This window comes from Camelus ferus, chromosome 14, assembly GCF_009834535.1.
Source record: "Camelus ferus isolate YT-003-E chromosome 14, BCGSAC_Cfer_1.0, whole genome shotgun sequence".
In the NCBI taxonomy this organism is placed as follows: Eukaryota; Metazoa; Chordata; class Mammalia; order Artiodactyla; family Camelidae; genus Camelus; species Camelus ferus.
The window spans coordinates 52392274-52412968 of NC_045709.1; the positions used below are offsets into that span (position 1 = coordinate 52392274).

The 20695-nt window shown below is 39.4% G+C and overlaps 1 protein-coding gene across 8 annotated transcripts in view; it reads left to right on the forward strand.

The window, feature by feature from the left end:
- The window catches only part of KLF12 (Kruppel like factor 12), a 517595-nt gene that overhangs the window by 103794 nt on the left and 393106 nt on the right, over positions 1–20695 (forward strand). For 5 of the 8 annotated variants that reach the window (XM_032496874.1, XM_032496875.1, XM_032496877.1 and 2 more), the window contains exon 1: positions 5406–6276. The exons of 1 other annotated variant lie outside the window; for it this stretch is intronic. The gene's annotated coding sequence lies outside the window, so the exon portion shown is untranslated. Of the gene's footprint in view, positions 1–5405; positions 6277–6307; positions 6534–20695 lie in introns of those variants that run through there. 2 more of the 8 variants (XM_032496876.1, XM_014564767.2) reach the window with 1 other exon arrangement.

The following is a 20695-nucleotide window of genomic DNA, read 5'->3' on the forward strand; positions in this document are numbered from 1 at the left end:
AACTGCAAACATTTGGAAGAATTTGAATGTGGTGAGAACAGTCACTTGAATAAATAACAGCAGTTCACTATTAGCAAAAATAACAATATGAAGCCTTTATGTCAAGATAAAAAATATTAATAATAAAAAATTGTAACAAAAGTAGTTACCCCTGTAGGGACAGGAGAGGGATGCAAAGCAGATGGGTTAGCGAATACTGGAAACAATCTATTTCTTAAGCCAGGGATAGGAAATAGGTATACAATATATTCTGTTTCATATACATGACAAACTTCATGTTATTAAGAGATAAAAATATCCTCTCCATCTTTTAAGGCATCTTTGAAGTGTGACCTTCTCTTCAGTGCTTCTCTTCAGACAGATCCAGAGGGTTCATCCAGAGTGTTTTAATTGTACCTCGTGTTATTGTCTTTCATTAGTTTTGTCTAAGCTCATCTTCCTGTGCTCATAATACTGAGGCCAGTCCCTTGCATTCAGCATGAAATTAAAGCGGTATTCTGTAAACGAGCCCTGCTTCAGTTGAGTTAAATTGTTTCTATGGGGGTACAATTTTCATTTGTAAAATTAAAAAAGGTAGGGATAGCTATAGTTCGAATCTGATATGCTTCAATTTATTTTTAAAACTGTGGGTTATCTCTATTTATTACAATGTTTGCAACCTAAGAAGTGCCATTTTTAAAAACAAATTTGCTGTGAATTTTCTGAGATTGAAGAATTGAATTTTTATTCAATACAGTATAATCCTATCTAATTCTAATAAAACCACAAAGCAGTATAATTGATGGGGTAATTTTTTAATGATTAAAAATGATAGGGGCAGTGAAATTAGGTAAAAATGCTTCAAATCGAACATATTCCTTTAGGTGAAATCTTCTAAATTAGAAGAAAGTTGCTTGCGGAATGTTGCCAGAATTAATGCTTAAAAGGTATTTATCAACATAGGCCAGAATTTTTTTATTCTCAATATACACAAGTGGAAACTGGGGTTTTCTGCTATATTGTATTTTAATGATGTCTTTCTAAGTTTAATAATTGATTTAACTAGCACTCATTAATCACCTACTATGTGCGAAACAATGTGATGGTTGAAAGTAAGGCTAAATAAATGGTTAAGGGGCAGCTCTTGTTCTCAAAGCGTTACCTGTGATAGGGTGGCCAACAGTATTTAATTAAAGCAGAAAGGTGTAAGTACCGTAAGAATAAGTGAGGGAAGGAACATTTGCTGGATGCCTGCTAGGGCTAATATATCTCACATTGGGCCAAGTAAGCATGCAATAAATGTGAATCCTTCAATGTGAGGGCAACGTTATTTAAATAGGTAGAAACATTGAGAATCAGAATCAGAAAAAGGATGAAAAAAACCAGTTGGTCAGTGCTCAAGGCACTCTTTCCATGATACTGAAAGAAGCTCCAAGATGAGAAAGGTGATTTTTGGAAAGAGAATGAGAGATCCATATGTGTGTGGGGTTTCATGGCATCATTTTGGGAAGATTCTACAGGAGGAAAAAAAGGCGGACTGTTTAGAGTGAGGGCATCCAGGATGGATGGGGCAGGGTGAGGAGTTGTCCACATGGGTGGGCTAGGAGGGGAGGTATGAGATATGAAAATCTAAGTGGGGCCCTTAAATGTCATGGTATTGTAACTCATTTCTGCCACTTTGGGTTTTTAAATATAGGTATGCTATAATTAGCTGTAGGAGAGGTAGGATGGATTTGAGAGAAAAAGGGGCCAGAAGTTCAGAGCAGGGGGATGAGGAGGGGATGTGGTGGTAGAGGCCGGAGGAGACCTGAATGAAAGTGACAGTGCAGGAACCTGGAAAAGAAGAGACACATCTGAGGATGTGATGAAGATATTTAAGCTAGGAGGATCAAAAGCTGTATTGATTACAACAAAACAAAGTTATGAAATGCCATCTTTTGTTTCTAAACAGCCCCTCATTCAAATCAAAACATGTTGTTCACCATGCAGTCACACAGTATCACCGCTGTTTGCATTTGTAGTAAGGCCTTTACGTGCCTTTCTCATACTTAAAACGGGAAATTTCCCTCTGTTGCATGTTACTGCCAAAATATGACACAAGAAAAAAACAAGCATTGAAAACCCAAGAGCACATATTTACCTCTGGCCCTAGGGAAAAAAAAAAGGATTATATTTTTTAATTTCGTTAAAGCTCTAGGAATCACTTTTATTTTCACTTTCAGCCAGTTCTAATCTTTCAACACAGCTTTTACTTCTGAAAATGGACTCCATTCCCCCACCCCAACCTCTGCCTAGAATTATGTAAGTGTTAAATCATCCACGCAATCTTTGGCATCGCTAATCCAAAGGTTTAAGAACTTTACACGTACATAGATATTGAAGAGAGTCTTTACCTTAGAGAAATCAAGGTATGGGATAGGTAACACTCTTAATACTGTAAAAGATTTCCTATCGCTGACACTAACTTTTCAAAAAATATACTGGTAAAGTATAAGATTTGGCAAAAAGTTTCTGGGTAACATTTACATTAACAAGTTAAAATCTCTATTTGTAAACTTTGCTGTATATTTACATTGAATTCGATATGTTATCTGCTTTGGGAGGTGCATATGTATGTGTGTGTGTGTGTTTTCTGGTTAGTATGTTAGGTAAAAGAAATCCAATGCGTGTATCATGTAGAAGACACCCAGAATATCAGTCTTCATCTTCTTTAATTCATTCTTTTGGTATCTGCCATAATAAAGATTAAATAAATGAAGTATATAAAGTTAGGGAAAGAGGTCATTATTTCTGACCCAAATCATCTTCGTTTTAAACAGAACTAAGTATCATATAGATTTGGACTTGACAGATACTTTCAACACTGAAATTTTACGATTCTGTAATTTCAACAGATTCTTTTATGTGAACAGAATTATACATTCTTGGTGAAATAATTTTGCCCTCTTCACATTTTCTGATTTTTTCCAACCTAGGGAAGTAGAAGAGAAAGGACTAAGCATAAAGATTTACACATATTTTTGCCAAGGTATGTGTACTTTTCCCCTACTTTCTCCCCGCTGTTCACACCTTAGCTGGTTTTAATCTAAGTTCTATACAGAGAGAATTATACGAATTGAATTGGAAGTGTACGCCTGTACACCGGGTACACACTCACATCTAATTGTCTCCAGTATCCTAACTCCCAATAATACCCTGCTTCTTTACTCTCTGTGTTGTTGCTCTTCCACACTCATCCCCAGCTCACACAATGAAGTTATTCTCCCTCTTAAACATTTTCCTCTGTATACCTGGGGAGTTGCCTGAATTGAACATTCCTATTTTTTCGTGTTAACAATTCAAAAAAAAAAACTGATGGTATTTTTTCTAATACTTGATACACTCCTTGTAACCACACTATACAGGTTTTAGATATTAACCTTGACTACCTCTAATTTCCTTATCCCTCTGGAAGGGATTCATGTACTTTATTTTCTATCCATCATTCTATTAACATGCTCATGGCTGGAGCCATAAGGAAGGGCAGTTTGGAATGCTTTTCCACGTGCAGAAGCACTTGCTCTAGAATATATTTATGGTCAGTAGGCCATTCAGCTCTCTCTGAGAAAGAGCTGCGACGATGGCATAACTTATTCTAGCATCCTTCCACTCTTAGAGTGAAACTCACTTCCTTCACTCCCTGCCCCACCTAGAGGAAAATTTTACAGTATTGCTAGGAGAGGCAAGTTTTCCATTTAAATACTGTGCATTTATTGATGTTCTACCGTTTTTCGAACTGGTCCTTTCAAGTTGTTTCTATCCAGGTACAGAGGAATGTGAAGGGCTGTTTACTCGGTGCCCAGGATCAGACCAGGGAATGGGGTCCGGGACTGCCTTCCTCGGAACAGAGACTCCATCCCAAGGAGGACCCTTCAGCTCCTAGGTTGCATTTTCCTTCCCGGTTTCTGCAGCACCCAAGTCTTCAGAGGTGGGCTTCCATCGCCTTCCAGCTCCCGCAGCTTTCCTAGCCTAAGGATACTGCGCTTAAGGAGTGGTGCACAATTTCGGCCACTTCCACACTTATTTGTTCTTCGAAACCCTAAGACCAGGACAGAACTCTCAATTTTGTTTTACTTCTCAGACGCAGGCCCTTAGATTTCTCCTGTCAGGACTAGAAGTGGGCTGTGGAGTCACCCTCTCGGCTGGACCTCCTTTCCCACCCTCCTCGCACACAGAATGTGCCAGGAGGCGGAGAACACACCAAGCAGTGCGCTGCCTTTGTTTTCATTAAAAAGGCACACCGGGCCTTTCGAAGTGTTTGGAAAATAACCACACAAAATGTAGAACATGGCTTTTCCTGGCTAGAACTCGTCCCTTCGCTCTCATTTCCTGTTTCTCGGCCTCTGCTTCGGTTCTCTTCCCACTCCACTCTGTGCCACATTTGCAAATCTTTCTCCCCTTGGTGTAAACTTCCCCTTCGCGGCCTTCCCACGGCCGGGGCGGTTTCCCACCGGGGCGGGCTCAGGGGCGCCGGGCCGGGGTGTCTGGCGGCCTGGACGCCACAGCGTGCTCACCTAGGTTTGCAAGAAAGTGGCGCACGCGATCGTACCGCCGCCCGCCGCGCCCGCTCCCGCCCCGTGCGCCCGCCCGCTTCCGCCCGGTCGCCTCCCCGCCCCCGCCGACCCTCCCTCGCCGCGCTGACCCCGCGCCCTCCGAGCCGCCGCGGGAACGCTGGGCCGCGCTGGCTGCCTCCTCTCCCTCCCGCCCCAGAATCTCGCCGATCCACTCCCCCGGCCGCGGAGGCGGGGCGGGTAGGGCTGCCGGGGAGGGCGTCCCGGACTCGGCTCCCGGCCGCCCGCTTCTGGGGGCTCCCTCCTGGGGCACAGGGCCGGGGCGGTGGGGGCTGGACTCCACTCCCGGCGCTCCTTGGCCGGGGTCTGCAGCTCTCGCTTCCTGACCCTCCCGCAAGTTCGCTCCCTGCCTAAATGACGAGCGCGGGCGGGCGCCCCTTCTCCTGAGGCTCCGGAGCAAGGCGCTCGGCTCCGCTTCGCCCCCATTCATCCCGCCAAGGTGAAGCGCAGGGAGGGAGGACGCCCCCACCTCGCCCGCAACGTGCGTCGCTCCAGAATCCAAACAATGATTCCTCCGCGTTCCCCGCCCAGCCCTCCGCGGGCCCCACCCTCGCGCGCACCCCCGCGCCCAGGGCACCGCCCGCCCGGGTTGCCCCGGCTGGGACCCCATTGTTGCCCGGCGCCCGGGGGCGGTCCCCGCGAGCGGCAGCGCGCTGGCCCTGCAGCCTTGCCCAGCCGCCGGGGCCGGCTCCGCCCACACCTTTCCAAGTTAGCTGGTGGGTGAGCCGCGGGGACCGCTCGGGCCCCCGGCCCCCTCCCAGCGCGCTTCCACCCGGGCGGGAGGGGAGGGGAGGGAAGAGGAGAGGAGGGGGCTGGGGGTGGTGAGGGGGCTGGGGGTGGTGAGCGGGCTCCGCGCTTTATTTGTCTCCGAATTCTCTTCTTAAGGCTGCCTAGCGCGCTGTGTCACAAAAGAGGGGACTTTCTCGCGGCTCCGCACGAGTCCTCTCCCGGGGAGTTGAAATCGGGGGTTCCTCCTGCCGCGTGGCCCCACGGACCCCCCTCGCCCTGCGGCTCCCCAAGCGGCGTTGGCCATGTGTAGGTTATTTTGGGTGCCGCAGCAAGGTGGTGCAGGTGATCTGGAAGCGCAACCGAAGCCGATGCCGGAGCGGGTGGGGCGGGGGCAGGGGTGGGGCGGGGTGGGGCGGGGTGGAGGCTCCGCGGACCCACCCCCCAGCTGGCGGCCCGGGCGGCGAGGCGAGGGCCGGGCAGTGGGTGTTGCCTTCTACCTCTGCGAGCGGGGAGGGGTTAGTTTCCCACAGGGGATTTCAACCATCACACTCAGAGCCCGCCTCCTAATCCTCGGGCGGAGCGGCTCGGGGGCCCCATTTTATGGCAATAAAGCGACTTAGCGCCTGCTGAGCGAGCCCCTCCCCGCCGCCGCCCCCGCCCTCGGCCCCACCCCGGGGCTCGCCCGCAGCGGCGGGGCTTTGTTTCTGGGGAGGAGGACCCAGAGCTCTTTTGTTTGGGGGTTCGGTGTTTTCACCCCCCCACCCCACCCCCCACGCCTCTCCGGTTTCCTGAGCTGCGGGCTGCAAGGGAGGAGAAGCGGCGTCTTGCAACCCCCTCGGCTGGGCCCCGGGGTAATTCGATGCGGGCCTGGCGAGGCTCCCCACGCTAGACCCGGGCTCGCGTCTCGGCAGCCTCCACCCACCGGCCCACCCTACATTTAGCGCATCATGTGATCCGGGTAAGTCATTTGCAAGTACAACAGTTCCCTGGGTTGCCCCCCATTCATTTCCTGAGAACTGCAGAGAGCAGCTGAGAGGCTCTGCCTGTGCGTGTGCGAGTGTGAGTGTGCGCGGGTGACGCCGTGTGTATGTGTGTGTGTGTGCGCGAGAGTGAGTGTGTGCGCGCGCGCGTGTGAGAGCGAGAGAAAGGGAGAGAGAGGGGGACTCTGTGTGAGGGAAAGAAAACAATTTCTCCTGCTCTGCAGCTTCTGTTCAGGTCTGTGCCGATTCCGTTTCTTATCAAAATAAACAACCCCCTCCTCTTTTTTTTTTTTTTTTTTGCCATCCCAAATCAGACCGTATTCTCTTAACATGTTTTATTTTCCTTCTGTCATCTGCTCAAGTTAAATCATTTTGGTTGGTCTGTGTTCTTAAAGGGGGAAAGTGTTGGGAAGCGGGAGGGGGCCGAGGGAGGGCGATGCTATCGCAAAGCAAGTAGCGCCGGTTGGATTCGTGGAGACGAAAGAAGGAGGTTTCTTTCCCCCCCACCCCAATTTTTTTTTAAAAGAACTTACCAAGTAACGTGAATTAGGCAAATGTTTTTCTACCCCTAGTGGAATTGTTGATTGCAGTGTTTGCCTGACAGTTGCCAAGGATGAGAAATAAATCATCAGGGCTGAATTGGGGCGGGGGGCGGTTGTCGAAGTAGTTTGCCCCCAGGAATAGAGCGAGTTGGGTGAAGAATTGCCGCACCGGGGCCGTGTGGGCTGTGGGTGTGCACTGGAGAGAGTGGAGGGGAAGGGGTTAAGGCGGAGATGACACTGCTGGCATGAATAGTGGTCCTGGTGCTACATTCATTATTGTCTCTGGTCGTAATGATGTGTAACTGTCACTCGCTACAGTGCCGGGTCCAGGGAAGTAGCCAGGGGCTGGCCCGTGGCTGTTATTTTCAATTACGGGGGACCTGGCCGGAGTTGACAAGGGGCAACTTTGCAGGGCCAGCCGGGCCGGGAAGCCCGCGGAGCCGGCCTGGGAGCCACTTCTTGCCTTAGAAGCTCGTTCCGAGGACTCGGACTTGACCTCCGCGACATTAGTTGGTGTTCGTGTTAGATGCTCCCCCACAGGGAGAATCAATCCTGCTTTTGTTGGGTGGAGAACTGCCTATTAGAACTTTGAAAACTTTTATCTTTGGGGAAAAGGGTGGGGTGCACTCAACAGTTCTGTTTCGAAGTGCATTTGAGGCAAATACTTGGAAAAAGTACCAATTCCTTTGTTTTATGCCCTGCAGCTTCCCAACCCCCTTCACCCTGCGCTTTGAGTTTTGCATACTTTAATAGTAATAGCCTTAATTCAGCTGATAAAAGCTGACTGTGTTGAGTTAAAGAGTATTAGTACAACGGAATGTGTAATCTGGATAAACAGTTTGTGTGGTTAATATTGTCAGCTCTAATTTAACTGTACAGATGGTTTAAGTATCGTTCTATGTGGATTGTTTTAAGCAATTCCACTAGCTAATAGAATTCTCGGCCGATCACTCGGATATTTTATTTTAAATCAGCATTAATATCCCCTCAGTTTCCCTGTGACACCAGGGAGAGGAGCAGCTCTATTTACATTTAGTGCATGTGCTTCTAGTGGCTTCGGTAGACATCTGCCAATCAAGTACACGTCATTCTGCAAATCCACCTAGACGCCTCCATGCCCTTTTCTTACTGGAGGATAGAGTTGTTTAGATAAGTAAATGCTTTGAAATAAATGTAGTGGCTTTTTACAGGCAGCAGCTTGTGATAGGGATAGGAGTGGTCACTTTGAAGGGTGGGTGTATTCCACCTTCTAAGAAATACTCTTTGGAATTGGCTTTTAATAAAAACAGTGACCCCCTCACCTAAAAAAAAAAAAAAAAAAAAAAGAAAGCCTGGTTGTACTATTTGCAGACCTCATTCACACGTCGTTTACATTTTTTAAAAAACCACATAGAAATTGGTTATGATAAAGGGGTATACTTTTAGGCTAGAAAATGTTTAACTTTAGAAGCTTAGTAGAAAATAGGATGTTGAAGGACAAACATTCGGTTGCATAAGTTATATCTTTATCGCTGCAGCCTGGTCAGTCTGGAGACTAGCTTGAGTCTATTAAGCTCCTTTGAGGTGGAGAAGAGAGCGTTTTGAGCATGCAAGAATTGGCAAAAATTTGTAATATGCTTATGAAACAGGTTTATTATTTTACCTTCTAATTCGTAACTATTACAAAATATACTTCAGTTGGTAAAAGTTGGGATGTTTTCACATACAGTTTTAATAATTTATGAGCTAAAACTGTAATACAGTCCTTGAGGGGTTTCTGTTTTTTGAAGTGTTTCATTTATTTATCTATTACCTAGTAATGCATATTTGAAAGAACCTTCTGTTAGCTAAACTTTATTTTGGAAAGCTTTGAATTACTATTTACTGAATGAAAATTGTTGTGCTAATGGGCCCTTAATATTTCTTTTTTCCTCCAGAAACTTTTTTCCTCAACTGAATGTCATTTGGGAGAAAACTGGTCCTAGTATCACATTTGAGACCTTGACCTTAGCAAGTCTTGGCTGGTGGTTGTTTACTACAGCTGCAGCCTATGTGTGTGCAGAAAGGGAGGCACCGCAAACACTGGCGCGTGCTCTCTCCCCAGGCCAAGGGAAAAACAAATCAGGATGCTTGAGCTGAAGAGCACCCATCAGGCTCGTAATAGGGTTAGTGTTCTGGTCATTTAAAAAATATATGTTCCTCAGGGACTACTTACCGGCCTCCCGTGAAAGGTAAACACGAACTTCAGTAGGTTCAGAGTGAGTTTTAGATGTTACATCATGAAGCAGGCTGTTAACAACTTAATGAAATAATTTGGTGTTAAATGTAGGTGTGTTTTTTCTATCTCTGCAAAGATGACAGACATGCTTAGTCTTCTAGGCCTATGTGAGGGCATTTTGAACTCCAGCCAGTGTTGGTTAATCTAGGGTACTGAGTATGTCCAGCGAGATGATATTGTTAACTAGTAACATATAAACATATATTATAATATATAAACATATGTTATAAACATACAATATATGAGCATATAAATGTCTTGAACATTTATTTTCACCATTGTACAAAATGGAAAGTGTGGGATTTCATATTTCTTCGAATTAACATGAGACTACCCACATTATCTTAGGGGTGTCAAATGGTTTTTTTTCTTGGTATCATGAGATTTAATCCTCTTAGTGTCAACTTCATAAATCTAGCTGTAGATGGTCTGTGTATTAATACAAAATAGTTTGTAGTCTACAAAACTGGAAATGGCACAAACTCATTTGAAAAGTTACTCTCTTTTTTTTTTTGGATAAATTAAGTTTCCTTGTACTTCCATGTTAATTAACGAACAAGAGCTAAAACCCCAGTTTTGTTCAGAATTGACATTGCGGTTATCTTTTTCTTTTAGAGAACAACTTTCATTTTTGTAAATAATTACTAAAGTAGATTGCAGTTGCTTACCTTTATCATTTCCATTTTGAAAATACCATATGGTACTGGAGTGGAAATATCTGTATTTTTGCCCAGTGTTCGTTTATTTCCCGTTTTAAAATTCATGTTTATTTTTCAGCCTACAAATTATGCACGACTTTCGGTCTTAAGTATGTACAAAATGTAAGGGTAAAAATATTAAAATTAAATCACTGGCAACACCCTATAACCACAGCCTTAACTCATCCACCACAACCAGGGCTCCCAAAATCAAAATGCACATAAACAGCTGGGCCTTGCCCTGTGCCCAGAAGGTCAACAGCCTTAGGCTCTGTGAGACCAGCTTGGTTTCTAGATCCTAAGCCCTTCCAGAGAACTATCAGACTTCAGCCAGCCAGAATTCATTGTCAGGGCCTAGAGCAGCCACACCCCATCTGATGTCAGCTTTGGAGTTCTTGCGGTAGGGAACACATGCTGTGGATTAAATGGTTACTTTCTCTATATATTCTCAGTAATTATGTTACAAAAGGATTTTTCGGTTTTGGGTGTTTATTGTCATAAAAGTGGCTACTTGAGTACTCCTGTTGCTCTGTAAAAATCTGTTTTGGTCTGGCAGTAGATTACAGGATATTCACTTAAAGAATTCTTGCTCTGGGATGGTCTTTCTGTTTTGTTTTTTTTTTCTTCACGTCAAAGTCATACTTTTTTGTTGCTAATTTTATAGTATATATTTTTGAATAGTTATTAGAAGCACAAAAATTGGACCGGCCCAAACAGTATTGCTTTTTTAGGTGCAGATGGAGTAGCAGAAAGCCCTTGCTGCTGTATTGCTGTGTGGAGGATGAGGGGAAAAAAAATTACAGGGCTTTGGGATAGTTTTCCCACCCCCATCAGAGGCGATAAAAGCCGCTACTATTACAGCTTATTGGCCTCCACGTCAGGAATTGTGTTTCAGGTGCTATATGCACCATGCTTCACAGTATGTATGGCTTTTCACAATAATTGCTGTTACGATGTGTATGTATATACTATATATATATATATATATATATATATATATATATATATATTTGCTATTTTTAGATAAGTACATATATATAGACATAGTATTTATACTTAAAATGTGAGCTTTTATATTCTCCAGTTACATGTACCCCATACATGCACGATATACATTTATGACCACGAATTGTAGTAGAAAGCCCCCTTCCCACTTGCATAAAAAAGGGGAAACACAAAGTTTGTTTTTTCAAATTCTGTGTTTAGTAGTACAATTCTCACTTTAGTTTAACAGGCAAACTTATAACAAAACATGAAAACAACCCTGCCTCAAAGAAAACAAACCCACAAACCTAAATAACAACCAAGATAAATGATTGTAAAAAATGAAGTAAATAACTTAAAAAAAAGAAAGAAAGAAAGAAAAAAAACGTTTCATTTCATAGTCCGGTGTCTGCTAAGATTATACATCCTGAAATGAGGACTGATTTACGTGGCAGAGATATTGCAGTTTGAGTCAAGCTCTCTTGCTTACTAACTCTGGGTGACCTTGGTTAAATTTCTCAACCCCTCCGAGTCTGTAAAATGGGAAAAATAATAAGCAGTTTACAGGGCTGTGGTGAGGGTAAGATGAGATAATGTAGGTAAAAATCCCTTTGTAAAACTATAAAATACTGGGGAGGCAACTATTTGACAGGAAAACCACTCCCTCCCCCCACCCTCCACCCCCTGTGCTGAAAGGGATGAACTTTCCAGCCTCTCAAAGTGAGCATATAAATTACACTTATGGAGAAGGAATTTCCGAGTGTGGGTAGAAAACTTCTGGCAGTCAAAGGTCATGAATTCCATTCCTGTCTCACCAGAGATTTGCTCTATGACCTTGAGAAAGTCACTCTTAAAGTTTCTATGTAGCTGCTATAAAAGTTACTATTAACATTTATATAATGCAGGTGAAGTTATTTGAGCTTTTCAAAAGAAAAATGCATGAAAATTCAGTTTCCATGATCATTTACAGAAAATAGAAAATTAAAATCAACAGGGATTATTTAGAGATTATAAACTTCCAGGCTACTTCTCCAGTGAGTCAACTGAAACGTCTATCAACTGGTCATTAAAAAGGGCCCTTAATTTTTTTTTTAATGGAATCATTAAATTTGTGCTGTTGTACTATAATTTAGAAAAACTTAAAGAACTTCAAATCCCTAGTTAAGCCAAGGTACTGTTGATTAAGCTATGTCTGACTTGTGGCTTTAGTCTCTTGGTTAGACTCGAAGATTGTTGTGGCACAACACGTGCACAATAAAGAAAGATGTTGGATGTCAGTAGATGATGGAGATCTTAAATGGGTATTTGAAAATTTGTTGCATGTGTTTAATTTATATGCACATATTTCTCTGCCATGTACAATATTTTAAACACATATTTTTGAGAAAATTAAGAATAATATTTACATAATTTCTCCCCAGCTACATTTTCTCCAGTTAAGAAACAGATGCAATTTTTTATCGCAAACTGCACACTCAATTCGTCCAAGAACAAAGAAACAAACTCAAACTAATTGATCAGTATAGCTCTGTGTCACACGTGTGACTGGCCTACCTCTTGCTCATGCTACAACTCTCGCTGTAATCATCACTTTCTGTGGACTCTTAATCACCCCCTGCTTTAAGAATGCACTAGGTTCCAGTCTGGACTGCGTGGACCCACAGCGCGTCATATTCATTCTGTATAATTGCTTGTTGATTTGCTTTGTCCCCTCCCAATAATAAGCCCCTTGAGAGCAGGAAGTGAATCTTCGTAGTTACTTTCCTGGCTTGTAACACAGTCCCTAACATAGTGACTGATCATATGGTGCTAAAATACTTACTGAAAGAACAAATTATTGACTGCAGTCCATATGACTGTCTTTTCAGTAGCAAAATGCCAATATCATGGTCATTTCCTACCTAAGTCTTTTCATTTCTAGTAAATATATTCAACTCTACTAGCCATTCCACAAGTCACTACATTTTCTGAATTTTTTTTTTTTCTCCTTGCAAACTGAAGCCTTGTAGTGGAGTTAAATAGTGCTGGATTGGAAACCTTAAACTCCCCAGTTTTTAGGTAACTGGGTAAGTTGGTTCTCCAAGTCTTAGTTTACTCATTGATAAATAAAAACAAAAACACGAACACATAACGTCAACATTGCAGGATGTTTTTGAGGATTAAAAATGTCGTAATGCTGGCAAAGCATCCAGTAGTATGTATTTAGTGCTCAGAGGTACAAATTTGCAGTTATAAGATAAATAAATACTAGAGGTGTAATGTAAAACCCGATAAATATAATTAACACTGCTGTATGTTACATATGAAAGTTGTTAAGAATCATCGTATATTTCTGTATCTATGAAATGATGTTTGCTAAAGTTATTGTGGTCATCATTTCATGATTTATGTAAGTCAAATCTTTACGCTATATACTTTAAACTTACGTAGTGCTGTTTATCAATTATATCTCAATGAAACTGGAAGAAAACAAATTTAGCCTCTTCCAGTATATTGATGTCTCTCTTAAAAGAAGCCATTAGAATGAATAGTAACAATAAAACAAAATAAAACTACTTTTTATTGTTCAGCTACTATAATACAGATATTAGGCACTGTGCTTTTCATGGGTTAGCTTATTTAGTTTAATATGTACTCCTTAGGAAACAGGCAGGTATAGATGACTTTCAGATAATTCATACTTTGAATACTATGTGTGGAGACCCCTAAAGTACCTTTAAGTACTGGATTTTGACTTAGGAACATCAGTTCATGAATGCATTTTTTTTTTATTAGCTCTTGTGAGATGGTGCTGTCTGCCAAGTAACAGCCCGCACACCCCCACATGACTTTGCCATTTTTTATAATTTCAAAAATTATTTGAAAATTTTACAGCTTTTTGCCTTTCTTTAACAAACTAAGTAGAAAAAGGGGAGAATGAAAGCTCTGCTTCTGTTTTGACAAACAGGGTTTATTACACAGTTGAGACAAATCATTAGGTGTGCTGAAAATTGGTCATTCTTTATTCAAAGTGCTTAATGGAGGTAAACTGATAAATTTATAAAAAAAAATAAGATTACAGAAAATACAAAATGCTCTCCATCTATTTTTTTTCCTCTATCTATTTTTAATGACACGACTTAATAGATTGTATGTAATTACAGATCTGGTATTACTTCTTTTGTCCCTGAGAATGGGTGTCCTTTAGAATATGTGAGTCTGGTCCCTTGACTTACACACAGTTGAATTTTGTATGAATTTTCAGGAGTGCATTATATATTAAAAATATGAGATTCTTTTTCTTAAGTATTCATTGAGTATATGTGTATGATATTAGGGTTTCTGTTTTGTAAACGTGGAAACTGATTTTCACTAAGTAAGTCATCATAGTCAATAGGCAGTTGGCATTAAAGCAGAGATTTGAAGACCAGAAAACCTTTGAGCTTTCCTCTGTAGTCCTCTCACCTCCCTTCAGCATTAAATATAATATTCTAGTTAGTCTTGTTGTAGAGCAGAGCAAAAAAAAAAAAAAAAAGGGAGTATTACACAAATAAATATTGTCTTTAGAGGCTCTTTTATTTCATTTGTAGATTATATTGATATATATTTACTGGAATACATTTACTAGAATATTTACTTCAATACAGAAGCCAATTCTGTGTTTGCTGCTGTATGTACTAAAACAAATTGAGAGACTTAATCCAAAAAATTATTTTAGGAGGCAACTGCTACAGGATGTTCCATAATGTTAACAGTAGACCCCTGAAGCCTGGCTAGTCCGCATTCTACTTGATAAAGCTACGAAAGTTAGAGGCATAATAAAAGTAATAAAAACATATTATCTGTATTAAAAATGCCTTGCTTACTCATTTGACTTAGGCTTACTTAGCTCCTGCTGTGTATCTGGAATTGTATGTGAAAATGGGTAGGACTTTGAGCTGAAAATCAAGTAAGGGAGGTAAGACTTAGGTGGAAAATTATAATTCAGAGTAATTTGTGATAAACAGATCAAGTGCTATAAGTTACTTAAATAGAATGCATAGGAGAAAAATTGCTTCTATCTGGGAAGTCAGAGATTTGAGGGTTTTACTGGACATGTGGCAAAAATCCCTCATGGAAAAAGTTTTACTTTTTATAGGAAAGAAAAAGCAAACCTGCAAGCAGAAGAAAGCAAATTAAAAACAGATATTTGGGCAACTGTGGTGATTTCACACCTCCTTTGTGTTATCTTTTAGAGCTGATGGCTTTATGGTGTTTTGGCAAACTTCTGTCATTTGCTCTATCACCAGAAAATTTTCTTTTCCAAAAATAGATCCTGGGATGTACTTGGGCAGTAGAAGCTTTATTTGGATAAACAAAAATAACAATGTCGGTTGAGTAATAAAATTTTAAAAATGCGCTTTATATTAAGGTAGTATCTGATGAAATTTTAAAGATACTGCTAAAGAGGTTTGATATATGATATTTTATTTGTAAGTGAAGGGAATTTTAGCCTTGGCCAAAAGCCTTAACATATAGAGATAAGATTTTTTTTTTTTTACATTAAGAACAATGGAGGGAAAAACTTGCAAATTGATCAGTTTTATAGGTCAGCGTCGGTTGTAATTTATCAGATGTGTTGCTTGAAGGGATATGCAGAAGGGAACTTTACATTAAAGTGGTTGAATGGTTAGGGTGACACCTTCGGAAAGTGCATTAGCTTTTCTGCTGTAGGTATAAATACAGGACACTTAAACACAAAATATTTCATTTTGAGAGATTATATAACAAGAAACAAATGAACTCTTAATGAGTCTATAAAGAGCATCGATGGAATTTTTATTGTGCCTTGAGCTTTCTATTGAGTATATTGGGACTATACCAAGGCTCAAGGCTGCAGCAGCTGTGTGTTTTATGTATAAATAGCTTTGTGATTAAGACAGTTTAGAATACTTAAGTATGGAGTGGTGAAAAAATCACTTAGTGCTTGGTAGTTTACAGAGTGGTTTTAGTTTCATCCAGACAGCCCTGTAAGGTAGATTGGATACAGTTAAGATAAGAGGACTAGAAGGTAGGTGAGTCAAAACTAGAACCTTGGTTTCCAACACCAGTAAAATAATTTTTTCCCCCATTTCATTCCACTGCTGTCTTCCTAACTTTCATTGTCTTACTAAGCCAATATTTTGAAAGACCACATCGCACAAAAAAGTGCCACTGTCTAGTGTCTAGATTAGATGAGCTGTTCTGTGAGTATTGGGTGAATTCTTACCTCCTAACAAACATACTTTAAAGGGGCATGGAAAACCCCATAAATAACAGCTCAGAGAGATCAACCCAATTAATCCTGGAAGAGACTGAAATTGGAGGCATCTGTACTATTTGAAGAAAATTGGGGGGATGGTTTATCACTTACCACATGCCAGGGTTTATACTAGGTGCTGAGAATACAAAGATGCATACAACATTGCTTTGTCCTAATATGTAGGCAGATTGGGGAAAAAGCACCATAGCTAGGCCCAGAGGAGGGGCCGTGCTAGTGAATTCTCCTTTGGCTTACCATCTTCATGTAGATCTTTAGTACCTAAAAATAATACCCTAGATGTTTTTAGATTTGTTTTACTCTCTTTGAAGTACTTTTCATCTAATTGGAAAACCTTTTTCATTTAAACACGTGCTTTTCTAAATTTTGTCTCTTTCAAAAAATGTAGATCGCACATTTGTTGTACATAAAATATGTGTGTTGCTTTTAAAGGTATTATCTAATGTTTACAGCCAGCTCAAAGCTAGATATTTATAGTATTTAAATGTGAATTGGTTGTTGCTTTTATGACTTAGTTTTTCAAAGGAACTCAACTTAAGATCTGTTGGAAATAAGCTTTGTTTTGCAGAAACTCACTTCTTGGGGAGTGTTTACAAATATCTCTCCAATAAAAGTAGGTACATGTGTGTGGAGACTTTAAACTTCATTTTATGATGATCTCCGTTCTCTCTTTTTAGTTAGCTTCTGTCCTCCTCTAGCCAACGATAGCGTTATATTCCCCCATAACCCATGTTATCAGAACTATTACGTGTCCTTTCATATTTTTCTCCATATCCTTAAGTGTTATAAACACATATACGCTTGAGGTTTTTGATCACTGCTTACAAAAATGGAATTATTTTTTGGAGACTCTTTTTCTTTTTTCCTTCAGTATTGCCTACAGGAAACCCTTCCACTTACCTGCAACAACTCTTAATCCATTAAAAAACAAAACAAAACACCAAACAATGATGTAATATTCCAGGGTATGGTTCTTTCATATTCTGTTTAATCATTAACTTACTGGTGGGCAATACTTAGTTTCCAGTTTTTGTCACTAACGCCAGTATTGTGATAAATATCTTTATATGACAGACCTATGAGATGGATTCCCAGGGTGGGATTACTGATTCAAACTGTTGCCACATTGCTTTGAAAAAGGCTATGACAGTTCACCATTTTTACCAGCAATGCAGGCAAATACCGTTTCTCTGGAACTGCATCAGCAATAGTTGACCCTTTTCTAGTCTGATAGTTGTGTAGTGGTATCTCATTGTTACTTTACTTACTTATTTTTTTCATTGTTACTTTAATTATTATTTCCTGATTGCTAGTTACCTGGAACATCTTTTTCTCTGTTTGTAGGCAAATTATTCTTTTAAGAGTTGCCCTTTGTTCATTTTTTTATTTGGTTATTATCCTTTTGTGGGAATTCTTTATATATTATAGCTATTAACCATTTGTCTGATATCTGCATTGCAAATAATTTTTTCAAAAACTTGTTTTTTGTCTCGTCTAAGAAACATTTTGATATATAACATTTTAAATTTTAATATAATCAATCATTTGGTTTTCTCTGGTCTCTTTTTGTTTGTTTTTGTTTTTAGTTTTTTTTTTTAAAGACTTTCTCTATTGATCGCGTATACGTAGGTTGAATTTTTCTTTCCACTTTGAGCTTCTGCTTAGTCTATTTGGAGTTTTTAGTTGTATATGGTGTAAGAGAGGAGAGGGAGTCCACTTTTACTTACTTTCAGATGCATATCCAGTCCATTGTATCAGCACTATTTTTAAGATAATGTATCTTTTTCCCAGTTAAGTATAAAATCCACAGTTGTTCTCATGTATCTTAAGATAGTACCAGATTTTTTTTTAAGTGATTTGCTTAGATATTCTCAGACTGAGGTTCATATCTAAGGACTGTTTTATCCATTGTTCCACCACCCCTGGGCAGAAGTTACACAAAAACCCTGTTATAATTTTAATTGGAATTGCACTAAATTATATATAATCTGGGGGCAATTAACATTTTAATGTTATTTCTAGTGCATTATATCATCCCGGTTCAAAAATATGAATGTCTTTCTATTTGCTTATATCTTATTTTTATATCAAATAGATTTTAATATTCTATAATTATTGTTTTCTTGTTAATTAAATTTAATTGTAAGTACTTCATAGGTGTTTGGCTGTATCTATTGGAATAATATAATTTCTTGTTTTAGTTTGTTGATATAGTGAATTAATTGCACTACTTTATTTTTGGATGTTGTGCTAAACATTCCTTACTCTTTGTATAAGCCTTACTTGGTCTTGATGCCTTGTCTTATGTATAGCTGTATTTGATTTTTCTAATATTTTGTTAAGAATTAAAAAAAATAGCTTTTATTCTTTTAATGTCTTGTCTTGATTTTTCTCTCAGGGTATTCCTAACCTTCTAAAATAACTTGGAAAGTGTTCTGTCCTCTTCTTTTTTAAGGGATACTGTGTGTGGAATTGGTATTATTTCTCCCTTAGAAGTGTAGAAGAATTCACCAGAGAATTCATGTAGGTTTAGAGGCTTTTTTCTTTCTAGGAAGGTTTAAAACTGTAAATTCAATTTACTTAATGCATGTAGGGCTATTCAGATTACAAATTAATTTTTGAATGAGTCTTCTTAGTTTGTGATTTTGAAGGAATTTGGCTTTTTATCTAAGTTATAGAATTTATTGGCATAAAGTTGTTCATACTACCTTAATCAAATTACCTTGTAGGATCTGCACTGATAACACTTCATTCTTGATGTGGGTGATTTGGTGACTATTTTCTTTTTGTCTTGGTCAGTTTGGCTAGAGGTTTATCAATTTTACTGATGTTTTGAAAGAACCAACTTTTGGTTTCATTGATTTTTTTCCTCGTAATATTTTACTTTTTTCTAATTCATTGATTCTTGATCTTTATTATTTCCTTCTTTCTACTTGTTATTGGTTTAACTTTTTCTTTTTCTAGTTTCTTAAGATAGAAGCTTACAATATTGGTTTGGGACTTTTTTTCTTATGTAAGTATATAATATTATAAATTTTACTCTGAACACTGTTTTATATTTTTATTCAGTTCAAAATATTTTCTAATTTCCATTGTGATTTCTTCTTTGACCTTGGATTATGTAGAATTATGTTGTTTAATACTTAAGTATTGGCAGATTTTGAGATATCTTTCTGATACTGGTTTCTAGCTTAATCCCTTGGGTTTCAGAGTATGTTTGATTTTGATACTTAAAAAATTTGCTGAGATTTGTTTTATGGTTCAGAATATGGTCCGTATTGGTGAAGGCCGCATGTACAGTTGGAAACAGCATATTCTGCCATTGTTGAGTGGCGCAATCTATAAATGCCTATTAGGTCTATTTGCTACAAATGTCAGTTGGACAAGTTGGTTAATGCTCTTCAAGTCTTCTATATTATTCACTGATATTTTTTGTCTCCTTGTTGTGAAGGTTTCTGAGAGGGGGCATTTAAGTATTTAAATTCATTTGAGAATTCGTCTTAATTCTCTTTTCAGTCCTGTCAGCTTTTGCTTTATGTATTTTGAAGCTCTGTTATTAGGTGCAAACACATTTAGGCTTGTTACTGTTTTCTCCGTGAATTGACCCCTTCATCCTCATGTAATATCCTATGTAGGCAACATATAATTGCATGTTACTGTTTTTGATACAATTTTACTGTCTCCAGATTTTATTTGGAATCATTTGATCATTTTCATGAAATATTTTGATGTGATTGAATTTCTGTCTACTACCTTGCTGTTTGTTTTCTATATATCTTACCTGTTCTTTGTTCTTATTTTCCTGATTCTTGCCTTCTTTGGGCTTGTTATTGTTAATACTCTATTTCATCTCCACTACTGGCTTATTGATTATGTCTCTTCATTTTATACTTTTCGTGGTTACTCTAGGGTTTACAATGTACATCATTAACCTCTCACACTTTGCATATGATGTCAGAATCTTACAAGGATATACTGTCATTTTTTTCCTCTTCCATTGTTTATGCTATTTTCTTAATATACTTTACTTATACATATTATAAACCAGGTATTTCCTAGTTACTATTTTTGCTTCAAAGAGTCAAATATGCCTTTGTATTTGTATTTACTGATTTTTTTCTACTTCTAGGATTCTTTATTTCTTTGTTCTAAGTGTCTATTTAGTGTCATGTTACTTTTGTCTAAAAAAATTTCTTTAGTATATCTTACAGTACAAGTGTGCTGGCAGTGACTTTTCTCAGCTCTTGCTTGTCTGAAAAAGTCTGTTTGCCTTTGTTTCTGCAGTATTTTATCTGGGTTTTTAATCTAGGCTGACAGTTTTCTCTCTGTTACTTAAAGCTATTGCTCTATTATCCTCTAGCCTACAATAGTTTCTGAAGATGACTTTTGTTATTCTGATCTTTGTTCTTCAATAAGTAATGTTTCTCTTCTTTGGCTGCTTTCAAGATTTTTTTTTTCCCCTACAGTAGTTTACTCTAAATGCTTTCAATTTACAAGTGGAGGATTTTTTTTTTTAAACTTTGGATTTTTCTTTAACTTTGACTGTGGAGTGCCAAAATGTGTTATTGTAATTGTCCTGCTTGGGGTTCTCTAAGCTTCCTTGATCTGTAGTTTATCGTCCTTCCTAATTTTCATGTT